Source organism: Oryx dammah, unplaced genomic scaffold (genome assembly GCF_014754425.2).
Source record: "Oryx dammah isolate SB20612 unplaced genomic scaffold, SCBI_Odam_1.1 HiC_scaffold_23, whole genome shotgun sequence".
In the NCBI taxonomy this organism is placed as follows: Eukaryota; Metazoa; Chordata; class Mammalia; order Artiodactyla; family Bovidae; genus Oryx; species Oryx dammah.
Genome location: NW_024070207.1, coordinates 122709631 through 122726553, shown reverse-complemented (window position 1 = coordinate 122726553; position 16923 = coordinate 122709631). Strand labels below are relative to the sequence as shown.

At 38.6% G+C, this 16923-nt stretch overlaps 1 protein-coding gene across 3 annotated transcripts in view; it reads right to left on the bottom strand.

The window, feature by feature from the left end:
* ARHGAP6 (Rho GTPase activating protein 6) overlaps window positions 1-16923 on the bottom strand; it is a 546996-nt gene that overhangs the window by 240371 nt on the left and 289702 nt on the right. The window lies entirely within an intron of this gene.

Sequence of the window (16923 nt, the reverse complement as noted above, 5' to 3'; positions counted from 1 at the left end):
CACCAGGAAAGTCCTATATATATATTATATATATATATATAATTACATATATATGTATTATAGATTTTTTATATATATATACACATTTTTTCCATTACAGTTTATTACATGAAATGGAATAGTTCCCTGTGGCATGCAGTAGGACTTTGTTGTTGATCTGTTTTGTATATAGTAGTGTGCATCTGCTAATCTCAAACTCCTAATTTATCCCTCCCCTCCCCTCCACACCTTTGGTAACCATACGTTTGTTTTCTATGTCTGTGAGTCTGTCTCTGTTTTGTAAAGAAGTTCATTTGGGTCACACTTCCCATACACACGTAAGTGATATCATATGGCATTTGTCTTTCGCCCTCTGACTTACTTCACCTAGTATGACAATCTCTAGGTCCATCCATGATGATGCAAGTGGCATTATTCCATTCTTTTTATGGCTGAGTAATCTTCCGTTGCATATATGTACCACTTCTTCATCCATTCACCTGTCAGTGGACACTCAGGTCGCTTCCTTGTTGCGGCTACTGTCAGTAGTGCTACAACAAATGCTGGGGTTGCAGATGTACCTTTCTGAATAGGATTCTCTCCGGACATATGCCCACGAGAGGGATTGCTGGATCATACAGCAACTTCATTTTTAGTTTTTTAAGATACTAGATTATTTTTCTTTCATTTCTGCCTTACATCAGTGGTTCTCAACTAGGGGAAGTTTTGTCCCCTCAGAGGACATTGGGCAATGTCTCAGACATTTTTTTATTGTCATAACTGGGACATGCTACTGGCAACTAGTGAGTAGAGTCCAGGGATGCTGCTAACAGCTTAAAATGCACAGGACAGCGCTGGCGGCAGCAAAGAACAATTCAGCTCAAAATATCAATGGTGCCAAGGCTGAGAAACCCTGCTCTAAACAATAAAGTTAATGTTTCCACAAATAATAATTAATATACACTGCCTTCCAATCTCACACAAATGAAACAATTTTCAACATGCACAAATTATATGCCAAAATAAAGACAAACAAGCCTCCCAGAGAACAGTAAACCACTAATAAAATCATTTTGTGGGTTTACCACACACTTAAAGATGGAGGACTAGAGAATCAGTATGCCAAAATGAAAACTGGGTTTCAAATTGAATTTGATTGTTGGAGTTTACATTCAAACTAGCTGAAAGTCCTTTAAATGAAGACTTCTAAAGAGCACACTTCATTATCAATATTTAACAAATGGTGCCTGAAATAATAATATCCACATTGAACATTACATTTTAAACTCCTCACATCATATATTTGTAGAAAAAAATGAAGTTTTTTAAAGCCATACATTCTATTTATTTCTACCAAACCACTTAGTAAATGTACTCATTTTATAGAAATAAAAATGAATGTGAGATAGTAGGATGATTTTCAGGACTGCAAAGCAAGTAGATATTGAGAAGTAATATGACTCCAAATATGGAAAGTGGGTGTGGCTAAAGGTGAAGAAAAAGTCTTACCTGGCTTAAAGACGACAGAAACTAATCAGTTATCTCCAGTCCCTGATCTGTGGTAACAATAATTCTAAAATGTGAACTGAAGACTATTTTAGAGGAAGATTTACAAATTATTAAGACTATTTGTAGTATGTCAGAAAACACTGAAACACGACTGGGTGTTCTAAAACAGGCAATTTAAATAATTGATTAAATCAAGTACTTGGTACATGTGTTCATGCTCAGTCGAGTCCAACTCTTTTTGACCTCGTGGACTGCAGCCAGCCAGGCTCCTCTGTCCATGGGATTCCGGGCAAGAACACTGGAGCAGGCCGCCATGTCCTCCTCCAGGGGATCTTCCCCACCCAGGGATCAAACCCACGTCTCCCGCAGCCCCTGCATTGGCAGGTGGACTCTTTATTACTGTGCTACCTGGAAAGCCCCGAGTACCTGACAGTTATCCATTATTGAGGGCCTATGAATGGGAAATACCAAGCCATTGGTTGTCAAACTTGGCCCCACAGTCTACTCTGACCAACTGAAGATTGGAGGTGCTTTTTTAAAATGATGCCTGGGCTCTTCCCAAGAACAAATGAATCAGAATCTCCAGAAGTAAAGATTCTCCTGGCCTTTGGCATGATATTGTACAGCATATCTCAAAGTTCAATGTGTATGTAGATTATCTAAGCATCTTACTACAATGTCAATTCTGATTAAGTGAGTCTGGATGTGCCTGAGGTTTTGCATTTCTTGATACTAATAGTCCTGGTCTAAGGGCCACACGTTGGATACAGAAGTGCTGAAAGTTTCCTGGACTCTAATTTGCAGCCAGCATTGAGAACCATCAATGGTTGAGCCCCTAGCTTTGGGCTAGGCGCTATGTGGGCATAGAGATGAAACAGAAAAGTTTTTAAAAAGCATTCCCCAAGTAAGGAATTATTCCATCCTAAATCAGAGCTTTCACTGTTATGCAATCCACATACCTTTATCTTAGCTTCCAGTTACTCCTTTGGAAGGGAGCCATTCCATGTTGATTTTATATCAACACAGGCAACAATCCTCAGACTTAGCATTTGCTGTTCTCTGTTCTGGAATGCTCTGATTTCAGCAGAGTTCTACGTGGTAGGCTCCTTCTCATTATTCAGGTCTTCTCTCAAGGTACTACTCTCAACCCTACACCATCACTCTCATTTCCTTATCCTGTTTTTCTTCTTCAGGTATTGATTATTGATTAACTCATCAATAATAATAACTGATTGGTGAGCTCAAAGAAACCCATAGCCATTCCAAGCCTTGATGAAACATGAAGGTATCCTTACTGTTTATCAGTAGAGGAGTGTCGGGGGAGAGAAATATTAAAGGGACAGCAAGTAATAAATGATCTTAGAAAACATACTGGCTCATATTTGGGGGGGAGTCTTTACATTTATACAATAACTTCTTATCAATTATCTCATTCAATGCTCAGGAAAAACTTACGAAGTACAGTGGGGATTACCCCCATTCTCAATGGGAAAACTGAGGTTTTGAGATGCCACAGAGCATCTCAAAAATAACAGAAATAGAAACAAAGACCTCTGGATTCCAGGGTCCCTTAGCTTCACCTAGATGCCTTCTTTATTTGTTCAACATGCTCTGAAGAACCAAAGATAAAATCCTAAGAATACACACATTTGAAATGAATATTCAGAAAGTAAATTTTACCCCATTACCATCTAGAATGGGCTTCCCTTGTAGCTCAGTTGGTAAAGAATCTACCTGCAGTTCAGGAGACTCAGGTTCGATCCCTGGATTGGGAAGATCCCCTGCAGAAGGAAATAGCAACCCATTCCAGTATCCTTGCCTGGAAAATCTCATGGACACAGGAGCCTGGTGGGCTGCAGTCCATGGGGTTGCAAAGAGTCGGGCACGACTGAACGACTAACACTTACTTACTTACACCATCTAGAATAAGAAAGTAAGGGCCACAAGCCCCATCCAACTAATGTGTTCATCACACTCCTTACTTTCTCTTGTGATTGCTGATGGGGCCATTTCCATTGCCTAAGTGGAGAAGGAAATGGCAACCCACTCTAGTGTTCTTGCCTGGAGAATCCCAGGGATGGGGAGCCTGGGTGGGCTGCCGTCTATGGGGTTGCACAGAGTCGGACATGACTGAAGCGACTGAGCAGCAAGTGTAAAGTACTAGGAATTTTCTGAAAAAGACATTGCCAAATTCATAAAATAGTCAGTCCCCTTGCGTTATTCATGATTTTAAAGCAATCACTGATTTTTTTATTTAAAGGAAATGGAATTTCATATTTTTATGGATTCTAGAATTTATAAAAGCTGAGTAATAGCACTATAAGAGATCATACAATGATTATGAATCTGTCAGCGAACAATTTAAGCTTTTGAAATCGTGACTTGTTCCTACTTAAAAAATAATAATGTTTGTTTTAAAAAATAAAGAAGTAAAGAAAAGCAAAAACCAAAACACCAGAAATTGACTGTGAAAAGAGGAAATCCTCTATAGTCCCACTCCCTAAAGAAAGTCAGTGTAGGAGAAGGAAATGACAACCCACTCCAGTATTCTTGCCTGGGAAATCCCTTGGAGAGAGGAACCTGGTGGGCTACAGTGCAAGGGGTTGCTGGAGTCTGGGCTGCACTAAACCGTCATCATCAACCTGCATTTAAAAATCATTAGAAAGCCAAACAAGGTGTTTTTGAAAAAAAAAAAACATTGATGAGTTTACCTCTATACTCTTTGTTGTTTTGACCAAAATACAAAATACTAAAATGGTTTCAAATGTTAAATCTTATAAAGAGATTCATTTCCATTTCGAAGTAACAATAAAGAGAAAGATACTGGAAGGAAAAAAAGAGAATGTAGAAACTGTTTATGATTGCCCTCTTAGGTCATCTTTTTAAATAAACTCATGATTTCACTGAAAAAAAAAGCCAAACAAGGACAATTTGAAATATTGGTCAACAGAGCTTTCTTTAATGGAAAACATGCACTCCCCAACCCCCATTAAGAAGACATTTCCAATAAAAATTTTCCCTTAAGTAAAAAAGAAAAGAAAAGAAAGCCAGTGTAAATAATAAGGACAGAAATAATGATGAAGCTTTATAGAAAATTGAATCTTGGAGAGATTAAGTAACTTATTTAAGGTCACAACTTTGAGTAGTAAACCTAGGATTTCAGCTGAGAGTTGTTAAGCCTGAATTCTAATTCATGGTATTTTCACTTTGTTTTTAAGCTAAGAAAACTGTATTTTTAATACTGATGAACATTAACTCAAAAAAGCTTCTTTATAACTGGCAGAATATCTTTGCAATTGAGTGATAATTCCAGAAAGTGTACTTGATAGTAATTGAAATCAAATATCAAGCTCATGTAGACTTTTAGAAATAGAGTGCACAACTTTCTTAGGAGGTGGAGTAAATGGTTGATCTGAAAGTGCCAAATGTTATGCAGGTAGATGTTGAAAATGGGGATCCTTTGCAATTCACTTGGGTTACCTTTCCATTCTAAATGGAAATTTGAGGTAAAATGAGTGTGTACTCATAGATAAGAACAGTAGAGATCATTTCCCCTGCACAAACCTCATATGAATCTTTGCCTGAAAGTGTACATTTATGTGCGAGATCATGGATGAACCTCAAAAACATGAAACTGTGTGAATGAAATGAATCACAAAAAGGTCATATATTGTATTAGTCCACTTATTTGAAATGTCCACAAAAGGCAAATCTATTGAGATAGAAAGTAGGTTAGCAGTTGCCAGAGGCTGGGGGTGGGAAGAGGGTGTGAATGCAAACGGGCAGGAGCAATCACATTGGGGTGATGGAAATGTTGTAAAGAAGATTGCAGGGCTGTCTGCACAACTGTGTACATTTGTTAAAAGTCATTGAATTGTACACTTAAACTGGGTGAATTTTGTGATATGCAGCTAATATGTTAATAAAATTATTTTAAAAGTGTGCATTAATAAGAGAATCAAAAAGTACTTACTTGCAAATGAGGAAAATACACTCAAACTTAAGATAAATCATTTATCATTATATCTTTTTCCTTTCTAGGCATTCCCTTAAAAAAATCAAAATACAATAAATGAGAACACCACCAATTTTTTTTTTTTTTTTTTTTTTTTGTTACTTAGGATTTACAGTGATCTGACCAAGCATTCGTCTGTGGTTGATATAGAAACATCCCATTCATCTAGACACCAGACTTCTAAGAAATTCAACTTTCTAAAATCAGAAGTAAAACAGACATCTGAACAACTATCAGGATTGCGTACATAATTTATGGAGCCCTGAGCAAAATGAAAATGCAGGATCTCTTGCTCAAAAGGTATTCAGAATTTCAAGATGGTGACTGCAGAGCATTTCGCCATGCATGAAGCCCTTCTGGGCATTGGGCCCTGAGTGACTGCTCAGATCTCATGCCCATGAAGCCAGTCCTAGCAATCAAACTAGTTGTCATAAAAGATCTGGGCCAAGGCTTTACTCACAAACTTTATTCTATTAATATTACAGAACTCCGCAAACTCTCATTTGTTTTTCTTCAATACGCGTACCTAGTGAACTTGTTTCTCTAAGTCACAGGCTGTAATCAGAGTCAAAAAATGAGAAGTGAGTGAATGCTTTCAAAAGGAAGAAGCCTCCTGATGGGAAACATGAAGAAAGAGACACTAAAAGCAAACACAGATATATGAATCATTAAAATGAGGCCAAGGAAGAGTGACTTTTTCCTTCACATCCTCTGTTTGTAAAAAGGCTGACATATAATACATTTTAGAGATATTTATCCAAAACAAAAGTGAGGACTGAGTGGGGCAATAGCGTGCTGGCAAAATGCTTAATAATTAACTCTGGGGGAAAACCCTGATTTGCAGCCTTTGTCAATTTCCATGGTATAAATACTCCCACTGGGGCAGACTTCAGGGTACCAAGGGGGGAAACAGAACATGGAGCTGGAAAGAGATACACACAATTGGTTTTCCATCCAGTACAAGCCAGCTCCAGCACACTGATGAGATGGGGGAAACATCAGGTGCTACAGAAAGTAAAAATACAAGACAGACCCAAGGCTCAGGAGGAGAAATAAAATTCAGTTCTGTTTCCTAATAAAACATTTTGTTCTAAGAGTTAGCAAAGAAAGAGATGGTAACTGTTGCTATTTGTTAAAACGGGATTTTAATTCCAGTGGCAAAATCATCATGGATAATCAAAAACTGACTACATAACTATTTCTCTTGTCATTTTCCTCCCCAAAATAATTATCTCTGAATGATTTCACAGTTAAAGATTGTATGCTTAAAGACAATCAATTGTGAAAAGAGCTGAATGCTATGCCAATGATATGGTTTTTTAAAAAATAGTATTTGTTTTTAAAAAGAAGAGTAAAAATATTTCCTCTTTTCTGTTCTAATGGTTTAACCTATGAATCACCCTGTAGGAGTATTATCATATCAGAAACATGGAACTCATACTTTTTATAACAAAAGCATAAGACTTCACTATCAGTTTTAGTGTTAGTTTAGTTTTAGCTTCCAATAGAATAGAGGGTAGTCTTCCCGAGTGACTCAGACGGTAAAGAGTCTGCCTGCAGTGAGGGAGACCCAGGTTCGATCCCTGGGTCAGTAAGATCCTCTGGAGAAGGGAATGGCAACCCACTCCAGTATTCTTGCCTAGAAAATGCCATGGACCGAGGAGCCTGGTGAGCCCCAATCCACGGGGTTTTAAAGAGTTGGACATGACTGAGAGACTAACACACACACAGACAAGAGGGTAAATGGGATATTGAAAAGTAAACATTTCAAAACACAATAGGTTATGTTGAGAATCACTAACTTACACTACAGCTCCCATCTCAGGAGAACTCTAGAACCTCTTAAAAGTCAAGGGAACTCAAACTGGCTCTCTGTGACAACCTAGAGGGGTAGGATGGGGTGGGAGGTGGGAGGGAGGCTCAAGAGAGAGGGAACATATGTACACCCATGGCTGATCCATATTGATCCATATTGATGTACGGCAGAAACCAACACAATATTGGAATTATCCCTCAATTAAAAATACATAAATTAAGAAAAAGAAAAAGGACAAGAAGTCAACCAAATTCTGCCTCTGAGCATGACGCCACACAAGACACTTCCCTGATGGTGTCCAAGAGGGGAACCATCTTGCTCACCCAATGCCCCACATTTCTCCAACCCTTTCTCAGTTGTCCTTTTATTTAGAGGCGACAAAAGACAATCCTGACTGATTGCCCCTCTTACAGTAACTGCTCGCTCTTCCAAAGTGAACAGAGGTTAAAGTGATCTTGTTCTGTGTGCGTGTTAAGTCACTTCAGTCATGTCTGACTCTTTGCGACCCTATGGATGGTAGCCCACCAGGCTCTTCTGTCCATGGGGATTCTCTAAACAAGAATACTGGAGCGGGTTGCCATTTCTTCTTCCAGAGGATCTTCCCAACCCAGGGATCGAACCTGCATCTCTTATGTCTATTGCATTGGTAGGCAGCTTCTTTACCACTAGTGCCACCTAAATCTTGTGATAAAACTGTAGTCAGTCCACTTATTCGTTCAAAAGTATATATTGAGTGCTTATTATAGCCAGGCCTGTTCTGGGACTCATAATTTTGTCATTCTTGGTAGATACTGATCAAGTATCTAAATTCAGAGACACCACTTGGAAGGCAAGGTAATATACTATGCACCTAGCAGCCCATTTAAAAATAAGTTCTGGAATGAATTCCAAAATGAGGAACACTGACATATTAAAGAATCCTATACAGCTGCGATTATACTCATGACATCTATTTAACATAAGCTCTATTAAAAAAAATCTCAGATATTCTCTGGATATTTTAGTTTCAATCCAGTTCTTTTCTGCCTTTATAACTTACTGTCATGAGCACATGTGATGTCCTACTTAATTTTACATCCTTTAGGCATAGAAGATTTGATAACACTCATTATTTTAGCCCACTAAAACACACACACACACATACACACCACCACCACCATACCGCACACCCTAAATGATTAGTTGAGGGGGAACTACTGCCAGTAGGAACTGCTCATAAATGGGGCCCATCTTTGGGAAGCCACTGCCCAATAGATAAATACAGGTTTGTCATTCTTGGGAGAAGTTGGTAATACAAACCCCTGCCATGAAATATCCCCTGCATGTCAGAACCATGACAAGAAGAGCTGCCTCCAGAGCAGAAAAGTTACTGTCAGGTTGCCCAACTGTAGACAGGCTCAAGGTCTTTGAACCTCTCTTCCATGATCCATGCTTGGCCTCTAGAGAAAGAGCGACATTGTTGATCTTTCAATATACCAAGAAGAAAGAACAATAACTCCCAAGAATACTAGTAGCATAGAAGTTCCCGAAAGTTTGAGAAGGGAGGATTGGGGATGGGGAGCTCACATCATTATCAAGGCCATGGAAACACACAGGAAAGGGTAACCTGCAAGAGGCTATGTATATATGTGTGTGTAGAATATATACATATACATGCATATGTGCATAACATACAATATGAAAATGTAATACATATGTTTTATAATATGAAATGTTACAATGTATATATTTTATCTCACATACTTAGTTTCATTGCTATCCCAGACTGTATGAAAATTCCTGCAGCCAGCTGCCCTCTGAAACCTGGAATAATGTCAGGCCCAACAGAATCCTCATCTTTATTCAACTTGATGAGTGTGTTCTTCGAGAGACAGACTAGAGTAAGCACTCTAGTGACAGATTGCATGGGATTACACTAATTACTTGGCTGACCTCAAGCAAGTTACTGAAACTCTCCATTTCCTCATCTATAACATGGGGATAATCACTGTATATGTTCTCTAGGGTTTTTATCAAGATTAAAGAGGTTAGTAGTTGTAAAAACCCTAAACCAATGCTTGGTAAATAGTAAGTGTTTTGTAAGTGCTAATAAAATCTTGAACCCATGGGAGAATCTTATTGTTCTTATATGTTCACAGAGTCAATATGAATTTCACTCATCTATATTTAATACGAACACATAATTCACTCTTAGCTTCTTAATTTTTCTTTGGAATAAACAAACCTCTTTTCAGAGTCCAAACAAATCACAGAAGAATGTTTAAGTCAGCTTTAAAATTGATATGATTTACAAACTGGAATAGAAGTGCCAATCTCTCTCCTTGAACACATCAAGTGATCAACATCTTCCTAAATGCAAGCCAGTTCCATCCACACATGCTCTGGCATTGCTGATTTGACATTTTTATATTAGGTAATTAAGAAATCAAATGAAAACAATTCGATACTACTGATAAATCACTAAAAGGCACACTATAAGATGTGTTTTAATGATCATATTCTTATATTTCGATAATTGTACTTTCATATGGCAATAACAAGTCTTTTATTTCAACAGTCTGTAGTTTGATTCTTTTCATTCTTGACATGATTTAGGGATTCCAATATCTTAATTTCTCTTGACCGGTAGTTGAAGAAAGAAAAACATGAAACCAGACTGACTGCAGGTGAAAGCAACATATGGACAATTTATTTTTGAATCCAGAGGACTTAAACTTTTAGAAGGTTCCTTGTCTCTCTTTAGCCTAGAGTCTCAAACAGCTTTTATACTGACAAGTCAACAGATTAACATTCTTGATGATTCACTGTTTCAAAATAACTCACATTGTACTTCCAAAGTTACTGCTAGAAATATTGCTGGCATTTATTTTCTTAAGCATATTTGCTAAGTGGTACTGAAACACAAAAGCCCAAGAGAAAAATCAGACCTTCTACATTTGGACAAAAGGAGGACACACACAGAGTTCTGTTCTTTCTCTAAAATAGGATGGATTAAATAATAGGCTTGAGTGGTGTTTTTAAGTATGACATTGTGGGAGGGAGACAATCAATATGAATTCTGAGAAGCAAAGGCTGTTCCTTGAATAGGCGGTCATTACCACACCTGTCGCTCAGAAATGGGCTGTTGTGATTATATGCACCTCCTCCACAAAACGAGCTTTTTCATATTTGTGGCCTTAGGACTTAGTAGTTCTTGGCACCCAGTAGGAAATTAAGAAACATCTCCTAAGATGATGACTGAACAAATGGATTGCTGTCTTAAGAAGCTTGTAGTCGAATTTGGGAAGTTAGACTAACATGTGTGAGGGAGTTCATCCTGAAGACAAAAAGTGATATCAACAGGCTTGTGCAGCTCAAAATGTCTAAGAGGATGTGGACAAATCAGAACCTTTATATGCCACTGGTGGGAATGTAAAATGGTGCAGCCACTTTGGAAAACAGTCTGGCAGTTTCTTAAATGGATAAACATAGAGTATGACCCAGCAATTCCACTCTTAGGTATATTTCATTTCAAGAGAAATGAAAACATATGTCTACACAAAATTTCAAATGTGAATCCTCTTAGCAGTATTATACATAATAGTCAAAGAGTGGGAAAACCCAAATGTCCATCAACTGATGAATGGATAAACAAATGTGGTATATCCATATGATGAAAGATAATTCAGCCATAAAAAGAAATGAAGTTCTGATACATGTTACAGCATGGATCAACCTTGGATCAACCTTACGCTAAGTGAAAAAAAGGCAAACACATATTGCATATTTCCATTTATATGAAGTATCTAGAGGCAGAAAGTAGGTTAGTGGTTCTCAGGACTGGGAGTGGGTGTGTTGAAGGGAAATGGCAGGGAGCTGACTGCAAATGGAAGCCGCATTGCTTTTTCAGGTGATGAGAAAATGTTCTCAAATATGTGGTTATGGATGCACAGCTCTCTGAATGTACTAAAACCCACTGTATTGTCCACTTTAAAATTGTGTATGTAATGGTATGTGAATTCCATTTTTTTAAGATGCCAAAGAGACATGGGTACAGGAATTCAGCAGAGAGAGAAATCAAGTTTAGAAGACCTACAGAGACTTCCAGGAGAATGAGAAAGCTGAGCTAGGACTCAGGAATGCATTGGATTTAGGTGGGAGGAGGGAGGACATTTTGGATGAAAGGAAGAAGATGGCAAAGTGAGGCTAGTCATTGTTCCAATCATGAAAAGAAAGGCCAACACATGTTGTGACATGATTGTCAGTGAATTTGTGCTTTCCCTCACTAAAAAGTACATCTGCCTCTACTTCAGGTGGAATTCATAGCCTAAGAACAGGCAGCCAAAATGCAAACCATGGAAGCCTCTATTTTCACTCCTGTGGCTTAGTATTTTAAGACACTAACTTTTAGATTTCTACATTAGACTCAATGTTTAACACTAACCTAGCTTGACCTTTCACTGTATAATGATACTTGTCTTATGACTGTGCAGTATTCTATTTCTTTCCCAATATGTGAGGGTCTGAATTTCAAGAAGGGGGATGTCTATGTATATGGGGGGACAGCAATTGCAGATCCTAGTCATGTTAGGAAATTTGGAAATCCCTTGTGCTGTTTGTTTTGATAAGTTTTCAGTAGTTTACTATTTGACATTAGAGGTCATGCCTCCACTTGGAATCAGCTCCGTTCAGGAGACTGTATCATGGTGTTGCATAGCAGAATGCTATTTAAAAATAACAATCTCAGCACATTCATCAACATTCCAAAAATACTCTGCTTGGCTCTAATGGCAGGATCTGAGGACACGCTGGTCATGATGACCACAAACTTTGGGAGGGATTCTTCCTGAAATACAGCTCGGTGGGGCAAAAGAGAAAAAGTATGATATTTCTGGGATCAGGAGGACATCTAAGGGAAGCTAAGCCAGCCTCGCACCCAATACACAAATTCCTTCTGACAATTGTTATAAGTAGGCATCACCTTGACTTTAACACTCACAGTTTTATGTTCAGCCAGCTGAAAAAACTGGACGGTTTTTACCTAGACGATCCTAATAGCCTAGCCAAAACCTTGAATGAAAAGAAACTATATAAACTCTAGAAAAATACATGTCTAGAGTGGGTTTCTCAATCTCACACCCTTATCACTTAGGGCTGGATAATTCTTTGTGGTGGAAGCTGTCCTGCGCGTTGTAGATATTTAGCCAGCATCACAGATCTTGAACCAATATGCCCCAGTAACATACCGCCCCTACTCCGCTAGTGAAAACCAAAAATGTCTCCAGACATTTCCAAATGTCCCCTGGTGGGGCAGGGGGCAAAACTGATTGAGTGAGAACCAACTGTCTAGTATGTAAATGACACTGGGTGAGCAGATTTACCAGGGTACATCTATTATTAATATTCAATGAATTCTTTTGAAACTTTACATGTTTAAGTGATTTTTAAGGGTATTTCTCTATAAGCTGGCATGCTATGGAATGCTGATACCCTCTCAGACCACAACCAGCAACTGTTTCTAAAAAACAAAAACTGCCCTGGCTGCAAAATGGCAAAGTAATATTTCCCTGCATGTGGTAGAAGTTTTGTTTTGTCTCATCTGTATACATGAACATTGACACTATGGGTAGTCATTATGAGTAGGGTGACAATAAACAGGCAACGCTGTCTGTTTCAAAATTAAAAAAAATTCAGTCAGTTCTTGAGAAACTCAATCAACCGCTTATCTTAAAACTATATGCTAAAAGATTACCATCCGCTTTGATTCCAACATCTCTGAATGTTTCCCAAACATTAAAGACTGTGAGTCATGCTTCAAGCCCATGTCTAATTTAAGCAAAACTTTATATGGCAAATGAATTAACAAAATAGACGAGCTCTCTCTCCAATTTACAGGAGGAAACGCATCATACAACTCAGGCTTTATGACACAGGAGTCGCCTCTCCCTTAGGATGACTTTGTCTGAAATTGTGTTTGTATCAAGAGGTCTAGCAACCGCTGGCTCACTCTGTGAGTATCAGCTCCAAGATGCTGCCCTGGCAACCGAGCCACACTTGCAATGTAACAAATCCTGAAACTGGAAGCAAAAAGAGTCTTGCATCTAAGCGCTGGATCTAAATGTTTCACACATGAGCGCTGTTTGAACTATCTATTCCTCTTTCGCCTGCCACTTCCCTTCTTCCCAGGGCCCTATTACATAAAGGCTTAGGTGTTCTGGGGAATAAGTGGGCGTCAATTGTGGCAGGGTGTGGGAGGATGCCTAGGTTACCTCCTGTATTACACACTCTATTTAGGAGGTGGGCAATTCCTATTTATATAACCCCTGATGAAGATACACCCCAGCAATTTGGGAGTGGGGGGATGGCCAAAACAAGTACGTAATGTCACTTGAACACCTTGTGCTAAGTGCAAATCTGATTACTGCCTTCATCTTCTTAGAAAGGAACAGGTATCACTGCAAACAACAGTTTGCGGTGGTTGCCCAGTGTAGGAAAGCCAGGGGGCTGAAATTCAAAGCCAAGTGGGATACCAGCAGAGAAAAGTAGCTAGGCTTTACCACACAACATGAAAACATGGCTCCACCCGCACTGTACCTACCAAGACTCTAGATTCTGAGTGCTTCAGTGGGAGAACAGAAACGCAGTCCTGGGGTGCCCAGAGCTGGTCTGTAGGATGGGAGAGAGTGGAGAAGCCCACTGATTGATATGAAAACTTCCACAGCAGAGAACTGAGTCAAATCTGTTGCCTTTTAGGTTCTAATTCAGTCCTCTAAGTAGCCACTGGCCTTTGTGGCTACTCAGTGTTTGAAATGTAGCTAGTCGGAATTAAAACGTGCTACGAGTGCAAAATACATGCCATATTTCAAAGATTGAAATGAAATATACATACATACATGTCTCCTTACTAATTTTACTACTGACTGCATATCAAAATGGTAACAGTTCAGATGTCTTAGGTGAAACAAAATATATTACTGTTTCGTTTTATCTTTTTTTAGAAAACTTATTTAAACGTGAAATTTTTAAATTACCTATGTGGTTTGAATTACATTTCTACTGGACAGTGCTGGTCTGAAAGCTGAATGTTGCTTTAAGGCATGATTTATGTTGAGCTCTGAGATGCTTTCATAAGAAAGTGTTGCTTGACTGAGCTTGGCTATCTACTGCAAAATGTTAACTTCAAACATCCTTGAAAACTAAAATTTCATTCACTGCCTCCTTGGCAAAATCTGTCAGATAAACAAATCTGCTGTTTTGAGACATGAAAGCAATGGTTAACAATGTAAGTAAATTTTCTTCCTTTGCAGACATACTTAAACCATGTTAAAGTAGAGATGAAACAGGCTCTATCATTGAAACGGACCTATAATTAGGTGCTAATGTTAAATATCCTGCAATGTTTCAAAAAGACACATAGATGGAGAAAGGCCAGGCCTATACAAGGCAGGAGAAGAGAAAATGTTGAATATATGAATGCAAATATGTTACAGATATCTGAGTTCAAATACTCTATGCTTTCCAGGTACTACTTGCTTTTTGGCCTTTCCTCTCCATCTTCACCACCACCACCTGGCTGATTCACGGGGTCAGAGGCCAAGCCATTCTCTTCATCTCTCAGATGAGCCTCTCCACCCTTGCATCTCCCATTGCTCAGCTGTATTGTACCTCACCAATGGAAACCACCCTAACTTTTGGCTCCAGATCCTGCCATAGTCACAAGGAATCTTCAGGTTGGCAACAAGGTCACCCTTGCATCAAAGCCTTAAAGTTTAACTCCACATATCCCACCCGAGCAAGAGTCCAAAGATGAACATGAGGCTTATTAAGCATCAAGACTTCCAATCTAGTCAAGTCAATCTTCAGTCTTTTTAATGGAATGTATAGATTAAAATATAAAATAATCCTTTCCATTTGCATTTGTTCAGTTTATCTAAAAACCATTCCGTGTAGTTAGAACTCAATGAAAGTAACAGCGCCTGCCAACAGGAACCAAATTTTCTTTTCAGTTTGTAAGTTTTATGCCCCTGAAAGCCTCTTCTTAAGAAATTTTGTATTTGTGGGTAGTTATAGATTTTTTTTTCTAATCTAGACCTCAAAGAAAATGTGGTCAAAGGACACTGCTATGGGTAACCTCAGGAAGGAAAAATGTCTCCAAAAATACTTTTTAAAAAGAGTAGGTCACAGCTCTTAAGGCCCAGTACAGCAAATCCTCAGCGACCCTGGATCATCTGGGAATGAGTCATTCCAGATAAGCACACATCCTGGATAGCCCAAAGTTTATGCTCTAACCATCTTCTTGAAAGAGCTTTCGTTTTTCTGCTTTATTAATGATGATAATTAAGTCAATAGCAAAAGAGTAAAGCTTTCCCCTTGGGAAGATGAAAAACAGTTTAACATGAAGGAGTCTGAATCTGGTCTTTGGAGTCAGCTAATAGAAATTCAAAACCTAGTGCCACCATTTAATACCCTTGTGACTCTGGGAAAGTTACTTAGCCTCCACAAACCTCAGTTTCCTCATCTATAGAGTAGGATAAAGAACCCCCACTAGAAAGTTGTTCTTATGATTAGAAAGTACACATAAAGGCACAGAGCAAAATGTTTGATACAGAGGAGGTATCTGGAGAAACATCTTTTTCTCACTTTGATCCTCTGGCAACTGAAGACTAAACTGGACCTCAGCAGAGGAGGGCAATCCTTGAACAACTGAGAGCAAGCAAGAATGCATTTTCCAAGATATTAGTCTTTCTTCCTTTAGAGGTCCGTGGTACTGTTTGGCCTAGGGCGTTCTGACTGAGCTTGCTATAAACACCCCACCCCACACACACACACCCCATCACTGCAACTACCACACCAGTTAAATAGATTATCCTACATTTGCCTACAAATGCCCACATAAAATGCATCCTAGTTTCCTGTGGTTGGTAGTCATGGTTGCTCCCAGCATGTTGGCCCTGATTAATGTGTGGGATATGTGGGTTTGGGGCACTAAAATATACCCAAGTTTTCAGTGAGAGGCCACACTATGCTCTCGTCAACATCCCTTGCTCATTCTGTTTGTTTCTCACAACATAAAATAAACTGCCTGTCATGTATATTTTGAGTAAACTGAGAAGTTTCTTAAGTACATGTATGTCAAACCAACTCATAAATATTGGGCTGGCAAAAAATTCATTCGAGTTTTTCCATAATGCAAATGAAATTTTTGGTCAATCCAATAGATAACCAGGGAGCTTTTGTTCCATAGGTAAATATGCTTAGACAATTACCTTACCGTGGAATACATCATTCAAGTCTGGCATTGGTTGGCTTTATCATTTTTATAACTACCTTATAAAGAAAAAATTCACATACTATATAATTCATGCATTTCAAATGTTCAGTTCAATAGTTTTTAGTATGTTCATGGAGTTTTGTAACCATCACTACAACCATTTTAGAGCATTTTTGTCACCTCCAAAAGAAACCTCATAAATATTTGTAGTCACTCCCCATTGTCTCCCACACAGTCCTAGGGAAGCATCAATCTTTCTGGATTTGCCTATTCTGGACATTTCAAAATAAATGAAATCATACAACGTGACTTTTTGTGTCTGGCTTCTCTCACTTAGCATGATATTTTCAAGGT